The sequence below is a fragment of the Neopsephotus bourkii genome, unplaced genomic scaffold, assembly GCF_033783945.1.
Source record: "Neopsephotus bourkii isolate Nb327-2 ecotype Australia unplaced genomic scaffold, CSIRO-AGI_Nbou_v1 NB_1707, whole genome shotgun sequence".
Lineage (NCBI taxonomy): Eukaryota > Metazoa > Chordata > Aves > Psittaciformes > Psittacidae > Neopsephotus > Neopsephotus bourkii.
This window is the reverse complement of record NW_026902181.1, coordinates 6847011-6864109: the sequence shown is the minus strand read 5'-3', so window position 1 is coordinate 6864109 and position 17099 is coordinate 6847011.

The window sequence follows — 17099 nt, the reverse complement described above, 5'->3', positions numbered from 1 at the left end:
CTTCCTCAGCTTGTACAGCAATACTGCTGTGCTGCCTACAAGCTACAGGCAGAGGAGGCTGAGATCTGATTCAAGAAAAAGTTATTGCCTTGACAGAATAGGCTCTGCCCACACCTGATGCCTGGGTACATGCAAAACAGCACTGGTAGCCTGGAAACTGGATTGTAGGAATATTTTTGGGGGTATGTGTTTCAGTTTTTGTAGTTTTGTGGGGTTTTTTTGTGACTTCATTTTATATATGTGAACTTTTGATAGACCTAGTGAAAATGTGTAACAGCTTTCACAACACGTAAAATAATCCCTTCACGTTTTCCTTTACCGTAATAGGTTCTTTGGTAAAATAGAATGAGAGCTATCCATTTAGTCCATTGAAAGTGCTCATGGAAAGGGTCTTTCTGTGAATTATAAATAGTTTTCCATTGTAATGTACTTCTGGATAGCTTTTGGTTTGGTGTGAGGCTTGTACTCAGCAGAAAGGGAAAAATGTCTGTTACGCAGAAATCACAATCAAAATAATGATACCATAATACAGGCCCAAATCCTGCTCCTTGCCACCCCCAAGCAGTCATGCTGCACCAAATGCAATCTGAAGTGCCATTCCTGCATAAATCTCTAAATCAGCTGCAGCGGTGTTATAAATCAGGTGTTGTAAACCAGGAGGGACTCCAAAAAGCCGCCAGCATCACCCTTCTGCACTTGTCCTTCAGAGGGTGCTCCTGAAAAGGGGGAAGCATGCTATGAGCTGGGAAGGCAGGGATACGAGTACTCTGTGGTCCTATGTACGCCGGTACCCGGGCACGACTTTGGCAGCCAAGGAGGATTCGTTCCCTGTACTGTTCCAGCTAGCCTCCAGCAAAGGGATGCTGTTTTGCTGGCCTTGTTGCTTGCCCCTGATGCAAAATGTTTGTGCAAACTTGATTTTTCCTTTGATGGGGGAAGGAAAAATCCAGAAGTGGGCAAAGCAAAAAGCAAAGTGAATCCTGCCTGAGGACACAAGTGATGGTGATGGCCATGGGTGTTATGAGAAAATCCTTCTGACATGAGCATCTCTGCTGTAATATAACTGTGCTTCAGGCAAGGCCCAGTCTGATTCTGGCAGCAGATAAAGGCTAAGTGAAACTTTTCTTGTTTGTTTTTCTTAGCTTTACAGCTCATAACTGGAGTGGCTGGGTTTCTTCCACAACAAATGCAAAAAATTCAATGACAATTATATGGCTGAAAGCTGAAGAAAACTGAAGTTGAATGGTGTCTTGCTTTTCTAAAAGTTTCAAACAATACTTTGTTTCCGACTTTTTCAGATTTTTATTTAATTTTAATTAAAAGCCTTAATGCTGTGGTCACTATCAAACCAGGTATTTAATTTCACATCAAACAAAAGTGCTGTAGTAATAATAATCTTATTAATAGCCATTTTCAAAATACAGAGAAAGGGACATGCAGAGGCCAGAGAACTTCTTTGGAAGGGGAGAGTCTCTGGGTACCCTGGCACCAGCAGCAAGAACACAAGTGCATGTGGTGGTCTGTGCCTTTCATTGACAGGGTAAGATCATACAGTCCATGCCCTTACAGACAGTGTGGCCCTTCTGGGATGGGATAAGGGAACTACAGTCCCTCCTTTTGTGCCTTTAACAACTGTTCAAGACTCTGGATCACACTGTTCCCCTCCCTTGTCTCCTTCCAATTACAGGAGGCCAAAGTGAATTTTGCTTGGTGGAAGAATAACCCCAACCCCAAAACTGCAAAAAAATAGCAAACTCCCCCTCCCAGCCAAATTAGGTATTGTTTTTTGGTTTGTTTTGTTTTTTGGTTTTTTTTTTAATAGGGTGACATTTTGAGGAATGCAAACATCATGAGAGAGTGAGCACTGAGAGGGCTGTACCTGATATGTGATAAACTGAAACTATACTGGGTTGAGTGGTTTGACTGTTTTAGCAGCCAGCAGGCAGATGCAGAGGGGTGGAAGGATGTTGGGATGTACACATAGCCAGCCCTGCTGCCCATAAGGATCAAGCCTGTGATCAGAGTGATGAGTTGGCAAGTCCCCGACCTGTGCTCCCCAAGCCAGGAGCAGTGACCAGCAGTGGTCTTTCCCTCAGCTCTGCCTGTTGGCTCCACGTTTAACGTTTGTTTCCTGTGTTGTGGTGGATGGGCTCGCAGGCAGTGCTTCCTGTCAGACATCAGTCGTGGACTGCAGAGCGAGCTGGATCAATAGTCTTGCTGCTGTGATGTCCTTTGGATTCGCACTGTCAGTGGACAGATCCCAGTGTTGTACCAGTTGTCCTTGGCTGGTGGCATCAGACTGAGTCAGGCTTGGCATGTCTTGGAAGTTTTCCTGTAACATCCCATTACTGGCAACTTTGCGTCAGACACAGACAATAGACTTGGTGGTGGTGTTCTGCCAGGGGAGAACATCTATAGATATCTCCCCCATGCAAATCTGTGCAGCCAAGCAAAGAGCACAGCCACTCAGAGGGTGTCAGTGTCCCCTTCTGGGTGCCCAAAGACCTCTCTGGGTATTTTTTGTTAGGAATCATTGTAACTAAACCACACTTGCTTCAGTCTTCCCCTCCATCTTGAGAATGAAAGGGATTTGTAAAGGCCAAAACACACTTCTGCACATTATGGGTTTGAACTGCAAGGTTGCACTTTGGTTGTTCGCTGTGTTTTCCTGGTACCATGATGTTTGTGGAAAGCTCAGTTATCATACATGTTTGGGAAATGAGACCTGAGGTGAAAAACCACCCAGCACTGCAAAACATATGAAGGAGCTGCAGAAATTACCTGCCTGAGCCCATCTGCCTATGGAAGCTGGGGCAGGGCCCACTGCCTTGCTGCAGCAGTGTCAACGCTGCCCTTGACGCGGCTTGGCATCAGGAGAGCACTTCCCAATCCTTTATAACTAAAGGCTGAAGGATTATGTTCAGCCTTTGACTATCCAGTTCCCTTTCTCCACTCCTTAAGGCAGCATTGCCCTGACTGAAACCTGCTAGGGATGACTCAGGCCTGTTTCTTTGCTCTGACTCTGAGAACTGGTGGTTGACAGCATCCTACCTCAAACTGCTGGTAAGGGAGCATCCCTCACGAACTATGGACAAATAAAAATGGATATATAGACTGTTCCTGGCCCTTTGGAGGGTGTGGTGGGAGGAACCACTGTAGTGCTTTGGTTTTGTTACCTCTGTGAATAGACGTAGCCACAGGCCAGTATGACAGAACAAAGGCTGCTCATTTTTACCAAAAGCATCTTAAAAGCGAGAAAAACCTTGGCATTGATTTAAAGTGCAGAGCACTTTACATATCAGTTTGTCCCTGAGGCCAACTTTGATACCAGCTGGCCCCATAGCTGAAGGGTGCCTGGGCTGCCCACCTCTGGTAAAGCTGTGACCCAAGGCAGGGCAGATGTTGGGAGCCACCAGCCCCATTGCTGCACAGCCTCTTCCTGCTGCCAGAACGTGCTGGTATGTCCTGATAATCCTGTCTGTTAAAAATGTTTGATGTAATTGAGGAAAAATGCTGTTATTTATCTTTTACTCATCTTAACTCAATCTGAAGAAAAGGCTCCCGTTGCTTGGGGAGGATGTTGTCCTGAAACGTTAATGATAGAGGATGTTTATATGGGAACAGAGTTTCCCAAGGAGGGAGCTAGGCAAAGGAGATGTCGCCTCCAGTTGTCATTTTAATTTCCTGTTTTTAAATGATTGGCCTCAGCCTTTTAGTGGGAATACAGTAGGACAAGCTGTGTTGGATGTGGTGCTTCACTATCAGGGCAATGTGAAGAGAATGAACTGGTGCCTCTGACCACACTCATGGAGGCCCCCATGCTCAGAAGCCCAGCATCTGTCATGGATTGGGTGGTCTCGGCTCTGGCAAATGCCAGAGAGCCCCTTCAGTTTAACAAAGGGCAGGGGTATTAGCAATGTGAGAGACTTGTTCCACTTTTAATGCTGCTAGATGTGCCCCATAAGAGCTACAGAGAAGTTGATGTGGTTATCCACTGGGCTCCTGGACCTTATTCCCTGCTCACACCCATGCAGCAGTTGCACCTATCCCTGTAGCAGCACCCAAGCCACTTAGGGGTCTCCAGTTGTGTTATGTCAACCTGCTAGTTGGGAATTTGGATGGACAAAGGGCATGCTGGCCATCTTGCTGAAGATAAGGGCTGGCACAATGTTGCACATGCTTAGCCAAATTTATGCATAAGCACATCCTCCTTCCCCATCCTGAAAGCCTGAGAATTTGCTCCATAGCTCTTCTGCAGAAAGGACTGTGGAGAGGTAGGGACCTAGAAAATTTGGGGCACAATTCCCTACATAAAGATACCAGCAATTTGGAAGATAAGTGTGAGCCAGGGGACTAGAAGGGTCATTCCTGCTGCTGATGGTACCAGACTGAGGTTGGAAATATTGATGGACCAGGGTTGTATTGTTTGTTCCAGTGAGAGCTGCGTTATAAAGAGAGTAGCAGATGGATGCTTAACACAAAGGACTGAATTCAGTGGTGATGGGCACTGCATGCAGCCCTTCAGTGGGCAGGTGTGCGGTTCCAGTCAGCTCTCAGTTTGTCGTCAGTGAAGCTGTTATTCTAGTTGGACTCTAATATAAGGCATGAGGTTTGCTTTGTTAGTGGGAATGGGATCAGAAATGGCTATACAGGAGACACCGCATGCAAACTAAAGTAATTTTTCAGTTTTTCACAATTTGATTAGTGTTTCTGAAGGAAAAAGAGGCTCCTGATGGTGACTCATATATAAAATTTCTGGTAGGTAGCTGCATCCTGCTGTGTCCTGCCCTGACCCTACATAGTTTTCAGCTGTCACAGGCTGTCCCTTGCTCTTTCCTTGTGAACTATGTGAATCAAAACAAGAACAAGTACAGTGTGAAAGTGTGAATGGCCTGTGCTGCAGACCTCCCTTGGGATCTCTCCAAGAACAGAGGCCAGGAGTCAGCAGCTGTAGAGATGTGCCCTGGGCAAGCTCCAGGAGAAGACAGCTTGCTCTTCACACCAGCAAACAGCCTCTCACCTGTGTGGCTAAGAGGCACCAAGCTCCTGGCACTTGCTAGAGCAGCCATCGTGGGGTCAGGGCACAGAAAGGCAGAGCCTGAATGTCTCTGTGGTGTTCAGAAGGATGGGCTGCACTTCTGGGCAAGCAGCCCCTCTGCTGCTGCTGCTGCTTCACACAGAGCAACCTGGCCTTCCTCGTCTCAGGGCAGCACGGGGCTGGGAAGCTTCCTCCTAACTTTCTCATGTGATGCACCAGAAAGTCTGTTGCTTCTGCTCAGCCTGGACCTCAGGCGAGCTACTCAAAGTCTGGGTCTGGCTGACTGCAAAAGGTGTTACCCAGCTTTTGATCACTTGGCTGTGTTTTCCTCTCTTTCATAGCAGGTAGGGAGAGCATTTCAATCTCCAGCAAAGTAGTGCAACACAGGTTTTTAGCAACACCTAATGTATTCACCACTCTCCTGCAGTCAGAAGATGCCAGCAGAACTGTACTGGACTATAGTGACTTGTTGTCCGCGTACACCAAGGCTGGAGCCAGTAGCCTGCAAGCAGTGACAGCAGCCGTTTTCCTCTTTCCTGCTGCAACCGACTCACGCATCCTGTGCTTGTACTCCCTCTGCCTTTTCCTCTCTGACACGGATCATGTATATGCATATATACTGAATGTGTGGCAGAAGCAATGTCAGCCTTACCTTTGGGTGTCTGGGTTTTTTGTGTGCATGGCAATCTTTTGACCTGTCTCCCTGCTCTGCAGCAGAGAGAAAGTAGACTGAATGTTTATTACATTTTGTAGATTACATATGCCCATCTACAGCATATGTTTACAACGAATTTATAGACCCCTATAAAGGGGCTCACATGCATTATATTTAATTAATGTGGCAGAAATTATATCATTGTAATAACTGCCTGGCCTTTGGAGGTAAAACTCGGTGCCAAGGATTCCCAGATGACTCATCTCCGATAAGAACCAGAAATGACACAGGCCATATATTCTATGGCGAATTTGTTTGGATTGGTACCTTTAGGGTATTCAGCCTTGCCAAGTCTCTGTGGTGCTGACACAGTTTATTACACATTTTCATTTATTAAGAGATTATTTGACTGCAGTTTGTTGTTTTATTGTACGGCAGGTAATAATTTTACACTAAATTAACTGTAACATTTCTGTTAGGAACAGGCCAAAGAGGCTTCTTGCTATGATGCTAAATACTAAGTAATGGCTTTTATTCATCAAGGGAGTAATTTACTCTCGTGTGCAGGGCTTGAATATGACTTTCCACCAACCTGTTATTAGTCTGCATGTATATGCAGTTTGGGTTAGGGTTAATGGGTCTTGTGCCAGTGCAGGCTGCCTCTTAAAAACAGATATCCATACTAGAATCTCATAGCTCACTGTTTTGAGGCTTGACTGTAAAATGGTTTGAGGTTACCAATTCTGCACATAGGCACAGAAATGACCACTGAGGTCTGGAGGTGAGTGATACTCATCATGTCAGCCCAGAAGCTCGGCTTCTAGCACCAGATGAGGTTACAGCTGGGCAGGCAAAAACATGAAAGCTCCTAGCACAGCTTGATTCTTTGGTAAAATAAAAAGATGCTGTTTTCTTTCCTGGATTAAATTTTTGCTATTTCAACCAAAGAAATAATTCAATCAGAAAATAATTTTCAAACCTTTTATAAAAACAAAGGAAAAAATGAGCAACAACCACCACACCCCTTTTTCCACAGAAATTAATAACTTTGAGGGAAAAAGGTTTATCCAAAAGCCCTTTTTTCCATTTAAAATAGATTACGGATGAAAATAATTTGCCTGTCCTTTAATGAAGTCCATTATACCAGACTAGTTTCATAGTCTGTCTCACACAGATACCGTCAAGCTAAGCTTTGTGTTGGGAGATGGGAATTCCACACCAAATTGAACTGGAGACTGAAGCAGGAACAATTATAGCTGCAAATTATTAAAGCTTTGCTATACTGGAAATTCACAGCATGCTTATAATGGTAACTTACTATTAGGAAGAACTGCACTACAAAGCTAAAAATAGAGGCAAAAATCAGAACCATATTGCTTTGATCACAATTCCATGTTTAAAGAAAGTAATCATTGGCAAAATAATCCCCTTCCCAACTGTGCTGTGGATTAGCTTTGGTTAATGCTAACATTTCCTTTATATGAAGCACATCAAGGGAAAAAATTATCAATTAAAATCTAGAGCTGTGTAAGTAATTCACAGTAAATAATTTACTCAAGGAAACCCCCTGACACACACATGCTCTTTCTCACTTATGACTTTTCTGCAAGCAAACTGACTTTCAGTACATGATTCTGGTGAGCGATAACTTACCAAGCGGTTAGCTGTGAGTTACATGTATTCTGACTGGACAAGAAGGTGAAGTGTTATGCTTCTAGCTGCTGAAAGGATGATCAGAGCTCCTAAATTAGGTGTTCACTGTGGTGGGTTTTTTTTGTTTGTTTGTTTTTTTGGGGTTTTTTTTATGATTAGTTATTCCAAATTGTCTGCTGGGGGATATTTTCTAGGGCTCCTTTTAAAATCTGCTGCTCAAAGATTGTTCCATGACAAGTTTGTTAGCTGGAGCGTTCATGGAGAGCTGCCACCAAAGCAGTGCACATCCACATGCTGGGAATAGGAAAAATTACTCCCAGCTATTTTTTTCAAGTGTTCCCCAGGTCTAAAAGCATTAAATGGGCTTGTCTGATTTATTTGGGGGTGTTATTGTTTTTAGGTGAGGGAATGTGAGACTTTGTAAATAGCTGTTTTCTGTTGCCTTTTGGGGATGACATTTAATTTTCCCCCACCTCGCCAGTTTTCTGGAGTCCGTTTTCTGCAAAGGGAACATTCAGCAAATTTCCAGCTCATCCTTAATGTGGGTTTGGGTTGGTTGATTTGTGTGAAGGGCAATGGCAATACCAGCCTATGAAACAAAACTCCCCTGGGCCCCAGGCCTGGGAATTCAGTGTTTGCAAGTGGGAGGCCCCGCCTGTGCATCCAAGCTCAGGTGCAAACATTTTTTTGGGGAAAAAAAACCTGTCCACTTAAGAGCAGAGGAGTTGCCTGGCACCTGCACAGAAGGTACGCTTGAGAACAGATCCTTTGCTGGATAGCTTACAAAAGCTGCTGCTCCTAAAGCCACCAACAAAAAAAAAAGATGAGCAGATTTGGGAATGAACCAAGATTCAAACAAATCCTTTGTGCACGTTCAACATATTTTTGTCATAACTGAGAATTTAAATTCATTCCATCCTTTGGAGGACATTTCAGTTGGTGCATTTTTAGAGGGATGTTATCTAGTGCCTGATCTGGAACCTGGAGGTCCTTTCTGCTCTTGTCTCTGTAACAGTCTGGTGATGTACATCTCTGTGGTTTTTAGGTGGCATGTGACAGCATGACATGAGCTTGTAAAGCCCTGAGAGATCTTTAAGTGAGGGCTGTCCTACAAGGGCCCATTGAGATTACAAAGTCCTGTTGTGTTCAGAAAGTGTTACAAATAGTGAGGTGAGCTGGCATGAGTGGCATGGGTATCAGCTGCATCATGTCTAGTTTTACATCCAGCAAAATCATTAGAACCACTGCTGTTATCATCAGTGAGAATAAAAATTCCTAAAAGGATAGGGCTACTCTGGGACATCCTGTACAAAATGCTTGGAAGTTGCACCACAGTATATGCCATTTTGGTATATTTCTACCCATCAAGCATGCCTGCAGCCTGTTCAAAGAACTGTAATAAAACCTGAGCTGCTGATAACCATTTTACAAATGAAAGCCTTGATTTTTTTTTTTTTGATGGTGTAAGACTTGAGAATAAAACAGGGAGAATGACACAGAGCAGAATAAATTTTATTAGTAGAGTAGATGTGGCAGAATAATTATAGTTTCTGGAATAGTGCTGGAAACAGCATAAGAAGGCTGGAAAAGAAATAGCAGCTTCAATTTTGATTGTCTGTTTGGGGTGATAGTAAAATCAAGAGTGCCATTTCCAGTCTAAAATCCCTATCTCCAATACTAAGGAGCATTAGAGCCTAAATAAGGATTTGAATGCAAATGTCTTCAGCTCCAGCTCACCACAAAATTAAAGGATCTGTTCCAGGGAATGCAGTATCCACATGAAGAGCCCCCCTAGATCTGTGCCTTTGAAGCTTAAGTTTTAATTTGGGATTTAAAAAAAACCCAGTTGCACAAGGCCTTGCACAGGGCTTACACAGCATCCTGGAAGAGATCCTGCACTGCTGCTGGCTCGAGCAGAGCTGGCTTGGAGGTCTTGCTGCTTGCCTGCCCCAGAGAGAGAATGCTGCCCTTGGTGATGCTGCTGATGCAAGAATGATTCAGCTTTGAATGTGAGAGAAATGCTGAATCCAGGACAGGTGGGGTGGCACACAGGGTGGCTGAGCGCCGACAGTGCTGGTTTTAAAGCCAAACACACATGGTTTGGGTTAAAGCTGGCCTCCCTCTGTCCAAATGCATTGCAGATTATAGATGATGTGGGCTTTGCATGGGTAATTTTTTCATCTTGGCATAAGGCAGCCAAGGAGACACATGTATGATGTGTGCATTTTTCTTGTGCTCTGTGTCTCATTTAATCAAAAGAGCTTTCTTAGCAGCTCAGATACACTGTGTGACCACTTGTATTATTGTCAGCATTGTGCAATGTTGTTATTTTGCCTGTTCTCTTTGATATGCAGGCTTGAGTGTACTTGGAAGCACCAGGCACAGCCCACTAATTTAGGGGCATCTGAATTGGGATAAAATTAGGTAGCAGGTAGTTTTACCATCACACCTTTACCTCCTAGTGTAGACAGAGCTGGCAGTAGGGTCATCTTCAATGGATGCCCATGGGTCGCCCTATTAAACTGCACTTGGAAGTGCTGTGTCCCTGCAGCAGTGATGATAGGATCCCAGAATGCAGGGGATGTTGTTAGGTGAGCTGCTTTGGAGCTGGGGCTGGCTCACAGCTCCAGCCCAGGCCAGCTGGATTCAGGGTTTATGGCCTCTCTGGTGTATTCCCAGGTAGGTGTTGAAGACCCAGCAACAACAGGAGGGCCTGCCTCGGGGTGACAGTGGGGAGTCGCTGCCCAGCCTCACTGATGCTCTGCCAGCTGCCCAGCTGCTCTGTAAGCAATTCTGAGGTTGCATTTGTTTTTATTTATTCCATTAAATAAAATGTTCAAATTTGAAGGGAAAAAACCCCAACAAACCAAACCAAACAAAGCCCCACAAAACAAAACTCCTCAACACCCAAAGATATTTCCGGAGAACAGTATTTCGTGTTTGCTCCTGCTGGGCAGGGTCTCTGGTCCTTCAGCTTGTGGTGCAGCAGTTTCCATTTTGAGCCCTCATATTCTTAGGTCAAACGTGGACACAGGATCCTGTCCAAAACTAAAGATTGGTTTCTGAGTGATCTCATTGTGCATCCCAAGACCTGCACAGGGTCATGCCAGTACAAGCCATGTTAGTAGCAGACAACTTCATTTACTCAGTGAGAGAATATGTGCATCACAGCTCAGCTGTGGGCTTGGAGGGCAAGGAAACATTTGGTGAGGGATTGCTGCTTAGCAGACAAGTGTTACAATTTTTTCACCTGGGAAAGCTCCATTTTCCCCAAAATGGGGGGATGCCTCATGCGAGCTCCCTCCTGTGGCCTCTGGAAAACATTCTGAGAATTTTTTTCCTCCTTCAAATAAAGAACTCACCAAGTTTTCTGTTCCTTTGGGTCCCCATGCTTCCCATTCCCAGAGGCATAACATCGAGCCTAATCACCAACTAGAACAACTGAGGCCTTTATTTTGGCGTAAAGCTGCATGAAGAAAGTCCCCTGTGTATACAGCTGCAACACTTGCATGATTGTAAGAAAAACGGAGGAATCCACAATGATTTCCCAATCTGCGTTTTCTTTCTTTCTATAATGAGTGTGATGCATAATTTACACAGGCAGCAAAATGTATGAAGCTGATTTTTTTTTTCTTTCTGTTTGTTTTCATTCAGCTGCAGAAGGGCTGGAACTACAGAACGCTGAGATAAGAGCCCTACCCTTTCCTCGGTGTGGTGAGCACAATATGGAGGATGGAGAGGAACTCAAGGTACAAACATGAGGACTTCCCTCGGTCTTCCTAGCAGCTCTCAAGAAAAAAAGAAGTCTCATCTCTTTCCTGTTTTGAAAAGGAGGAGCATGAGGAGCCATGGTGTGAAACACTCAGTGTTCTGGGGGCAATCACAGCCTCACTCACCGAGATACCTGCCCACACCCAGGACTATGGCAATAAACTGCTGACTACAACCAGTATTATAAAAATTCCTCCCTGGATGCTGTAGGCACACCAATGATTTTGCATGTGCCGAAGCCTCACTGGGTGATGACATAGTTTCTCTTTGGGTTGACTCATGAGCTGCTCCTCCTGGTTGCTATGAAAGTGGAAAGCACTTCAATGCTGCCTGCTGCAAGTACATTTAATGAAAAGACAGAAAAATCTCAGTATTGTTTCTGGATTCAGATTTGACTCTTTCACTTTTGCAGCTGGTGAGCTTTGCCACTTTGACATTTACCAAATTGTTTGTTTGTGGCAGAAGCAACAAGAACAAAATTTGTGTGTATAATTTAAAGCAAACAATCTCTACTGTTAATCTGGCCTTCAAGGCCTGAAGTAAACAACCGCATTTCAAGGTACTTGTACTGAGGAAAGAAAAGCATGTCGGGTCCTACTCTTTTTTAAATGAGACAAAATGTTTAACAAACTAGAAGCTCTAACCCCCAAGTTGTTATGCTGAGATAACAGCTCCATTAATAAGATGATCAGATATTACCTTATTAGAAAATTCTTGCATTGGTCTGGCATGGCTTGTGGTTGAGACATGTTACTCTCTTCTTTTGAGCATTTATAATATTCCTGTAGGTTATTTACTGTAATTGCCATAATTCTCTAATCTGCACATTTGCATCAGTGTTGTGTGTTGGTTATGACCTGGTTCAGCGTATTTATCTGTGCTGATTTTCAGCAGCTCTCAGGAAAAAAAAAGATCCTTTCACAACGTGCAAGTCTGCCACTGTTCCAGGCCTTGTTTTCCATCACTCACGAGGGGAAGTGAACCTCATAGATTTGTGTATTTGAGCCCTTTCTTAGTTAGCAACATGCCAGCATGTAGGCAGAGGGGAAAGTGAGAGGGAAAAGTCTGGATAAAGCCATTAGGGTAGCTGACAGGGAGACTGAGGGCCAACCTAGCTCCCCTGCCACAGACTCCTGAGAAGGGGCAGTTTACATGGGGGTGTACAATGTCTCCTGCTATGTCTGTTTGCCCTGCTGCATGGACAATTAAATTGCCTGCAAGCTGCTGATGGCAGGAGCTTACAGCCTGGTGGTTTGAGGGGAACTAAAATCACTGCTGATCCACTTTGAAATGTGGCTGTCGGCAGAGAGCTTGCTGCAGCAAGAGCCAGTGGGACGGTGGCACAGTTCTGCCAGCACAAGTCATCCAGCACTCAAGTCAGCACCAGGCTCTCTTGCAGGGCCATGGGCTGCCCAAAATGAAATTGCCTGTGGATTTCAAGCAGACCTAGCATTTCACAACACAATCTCTCCCTGTGGTTCGCTATGCAGGGCCCATATATATTTGTGTATTGTACAGCTCCTTCACAGCCTGCAATACTTTTAAGATGCAATACATGTTTATCTCAGTGTAGGATAGACACTAATTAACACTGCTCGTTAATGAGGGCACTATCAACTTGCATAACCGTGAACCACTGAGTGCACGCAGCAATGTATGAATGCGAGGTTAACAGCAGATGACGGCTCATTTTTTTCTGTTCTTCTGCCCAGAACATCCTGCCAATACACACATTATAAATAATGTGCTCTTCTGATGGTAAGGGCAAGCATTTCAGAAGTGAGTGTCGCTTCCTTCTTCTAGGAGTGATTACATGACATTTGGGGTTTCAGCCTTAATATCGTCTATTGCCTTGGTTGCTGGTATCAGCTGTTTCCCCCCAGGATCTCTACTGCTTGACTGCAGCCCCATTCTGCTTTCTGAATTAGAAAGTTGAATGTGAAACAGAATAACTTAAAAGCCTACAGAAAAGGACAAGTGGCATTTTTTATGTGCCTGAGACGCCTGTGCCCATCTGACTCACAGTTCACGGCTCACAGAATGGTGTCATTAGTAATTCGTGTAAATGTTCACTTGCTCACCCACCCACAGCCATGTTCTATACTGCTTTTCCATGCAAAATGTTCCACCAGCAATAAAGCCCGGTTAGCATCATGCTATCTTTGCTCTCCCACCCATTATGCCACATCAGTGTTCCTTCTGTGGGAAATGTATTTACTTGCTGTGAAGAGCCATCTAGTGAGGGTTTACTGCATATAAAATCAAAGTAACTATTTCTTTATTGTTTCCAAGCAATACTGAAAGAAAAAGTGCTCTCTTTTTTTTCCTCTTCTCCCTCCCTCCATGTGCTCCTACTGCACTCAAGCTTCAGCTAGAGCAAATGGCTTGAGCAGGTGAGGCTGCGTGGGACTGAATGCTTATTCTTTTGGCCATTTCTTTACAAAAGACAGGGAGCACATGTGCGCACCCTCACTCAGCTCTGCTTTTGGGGTATCAGCATGGGTTAAGGAAGAGTCATGAAGGACCTGCCCTCTGCACCGGCAAGAGCAAAAGCAACGTGACTGGGTGGAGAAAACAGGGAAGGGCCACGCTATGCAGAAGTGAAAGGCTCTAAAACTCGTGTTTTAGTATACAGGGAATGGAAGAATAGAGCCAGGTGGTGAAATGCCCCTTGTCACACAGGCAGTGATGGCATAGCCAGGAACTTAATTCAATTTTCAGAAAGCTAAGCCAGAGCCTCACATAAAGGGAGCACCATTTGAATAGCGGGCACTTCTGTGCTTGTTTGCTCTTTCGTTTTTTTCTCTACAGAACAACAAACTTCAGCACATGAAAATACAGCCAGTAGAGTTGGGACTATCCATGCACTACAGAAATTTGAAGTTACTGCTCCTGGAGTATCAAATGCACAGATGCATTGCAAACCTACATTGTTAAGAATCTTACAGTCTGCAAAAGATACTGAACACACCGAGTTAAATATTAAGCATTCAGTCAGGGAAATGACAGCAGCTTTTCTACAGGCTTGTGCTGTGTTCTGAAACTGTACCCAGTGAGCGTGGCTGGGTGAAGTCAGGGAGTGCAGGGCCAGCATCAGTTTTTTTGGCTGTACTCAAGCACTTTACAAGCTAAATTTGAGTGGCTGCAGGCAGCGGGGTCTCTATCAAGGTGTGCTTGGGATGCTCCCCAGCAGGAGATATGCTGGAGTCTCCACCATGACATTCACTGTGCAGCCTCCTCCAGCCCCTTCAAGCCACTTGGGGTGGGAGTTTGCAAGCAAGCAAGCAGCTGCACAGCACTTTGAGCAGCCTTATGCTGCACTGGCACTGGAGTTACCCTCCCCACCTTCTGCCTGCATGTTTTCAGTGCCGGTTCTCAGTGGGCAGCTTTTCTGTCCCTCAAAAGCTCAGCTCTGTGCTCTCCTGCCTTGCTCTTGGCTCAGCTCCCCTAGGCACAACCAGCGAGTCCTTGATGGGAGAGTGCTAACCGTCACCTTCTCTGTAGGGCTGAAAAAAATGGCTGGCGCACTGGAGAAGACTCTCAGTCATCTGACACTGCAATACACAATAAACAGGACAGTAATTTTTCACAGCTACACAGCGTATCAGGATAGGAAAAGTAATCCAACTTTTATAAACAAGCCTTTATTCTACAAAACCCAGACACTCACACACAAGAAAATGCTCCAAATTCTGAATGCCTGTCACTTTACAGTGACTATTCTTTGCTTTTCTTTTTTTTTTAATGCAATCAATGATTTTTAGTTCTCTTTTAACATTGGGAAAATCCCCATTTTTTAGTCAGTGGAAAGTGTCTGACTACATCAATGATTAATAGGTTTCATGTAATAGCTGCAACTGAAATTTAGAAAGCAAACGAGCCAAAAATAGCCAAATGGATTTGTTATAATGATTTCATTAGGGATTTTTAAAAGTTTGCTTTATACTTGCAGTTTGTTGTCAGAGAGAATTGGCTGAATTCAGTCAAAATGGTTTGTTCTTTGTCTGGCTGTGGTCACCATAGCTACCATTTCAATCTGTTAACATATGCGGTATTATTTTGTTCCTGTCTCTTAAACTCTGTTCACAGATGCTTTCAAGATTTTCCTTTGTACATATCTGATCGGTCCATGCCCAGTTTGGCTCCATGCCTTTTTAGACGAGAGCCTCTGTGATGAGGACAAGGTGGTTAGGCACGTGGTGCAGCAATGGCGACAGAAGGAAAAGCTGGGGTGGGGATGGCTCCTACTGCTCTGCAGCATGGGATCCGTGAGGAATACCTTGGGAAGACATTGTCAGAGGTGTATGTTTTTTCTGGAGAGTAAGTATTCCCTGGATGTGCTGTAGCAGATCCTCAGCTGCCGTAAATCAACATAAATGAATTCATTTTAGGGGAGCTGTCGTGACTGCTGATGGTCAGGTCCTGTGACATTGCTCATTACACAGGTTTTGGGTAAGGAGCCAAGATATGAAGGGAGGCATGACTACAACATTTAAAATAAGTAAGTAAAACGATTTCATAGCCTCTATTCTCTTGCTTTCTCCAGTCTTAGAAAAGGTTCATGTTGTCACTGAGTATGGAGGTGTACCCACTCTGTACAGTGGAGGTGATTGGAATATTTAGTGACCAGATTATCCACTTTTCACATTTTAATTGGCATTGAGCGGGGAAAAAAAGTCAGTTTTCCCTATTGCTGAATGTGAAGATGATTGATACGGCTTCATTTTTTTTTCCAACTGTGAAGCAGGAAGGTAAATGTATTGATGTGAGTGTGTATACTGCACAGTTTATAGTGGGGAAGCTGTAAGAGAAATCAGATAGTCTGGATAAGATACAATTTTATTTTACAACAAAACTCTCACAGTAAAGTTAAGGTGAGTGTCTCACTTTTTTTTTAGTAGTATAAAAGCCTTTGTTTAAGGCTCCTTGGGTCTGGTTTTCAGAGCTGCTGAGCACCCTGCTCTTCGATGTCTTTTAACTGGAGATGTAGGTGCTCAGCATTTCTGGCAGCTGGGACCCCTATATAATGCCTGCAGAGAGTAGCTGGAGAAAGTGAGAGAAACATTATTGTAATGAGGGGTAATTCTGCCTCTTCTTCCTACCTCTCAGCACAGATGAAAGAGTGCCTGCGAGTCATGTGATGTGCACAGAGAAAGGGAATTCTGATTTACTGGCTCTGGCTCCCCAGGGGCAGGGATGCTCTCCTAGCACGACTCACAGTATGTCATATCTGCATTTCCAGTATAAGGCCCATTTTTAAGGACTCCTAGTTTGGCTATAAAAATTCACTTAGCATACATGAATAGAAACCAAATTGACAAGATAGATCATAACTGCTCTGAAAGGGCCATTAGTTCCTGTCATATGAAAAATCCATGTTTTACAAAAGTGAGTATTGTTCACATTTGCACAACAGCCTGTAACTGTTCCTTCTAAGTCTTTATAGCCTGTATGGAAATAATAGTTTCCAAAATCACTATTGATACCACAATAGTATTCCTGCACAGAAACAGCAGGAAGCAGATGCCTGTGCTTGGTATTAACTCAGAGCTTTCCAGTGCCTCTGCACAGGTTCCAATATGTACAAACTCTAGATTTACACTGACGTAACTGAGAAGAGGAAGACCACAGTATAAAGACTTGGTCTGGTGACTCAGAATTTGTTGCAAGATTTCTGGTGTCCTAAGAAGCATACCAGCTGAGCAGTGGCTGTGAGAGGGTACCAAGTCTGGTGAGAATCTATCCATCCCCTGTACTCACAGCTGGTGGGGAGGGGGTAGAGGAAATGCATCTCTATTTAGTGCTTTTAGTATTTAATAAGGAAAAAGCCTGGGACAAATAGGAAAGTAGCTGTTTTTAAATAGTGATTTTAAGAGGTACTAAGTCATAGCATTTTCTGATTTTGTTTTTCAGTTGTTAATTGATCCATCAGTTGATGCCAAATTGAGGTTTCATTAGTATTTTTCTTTTCAAGGTTTTCAT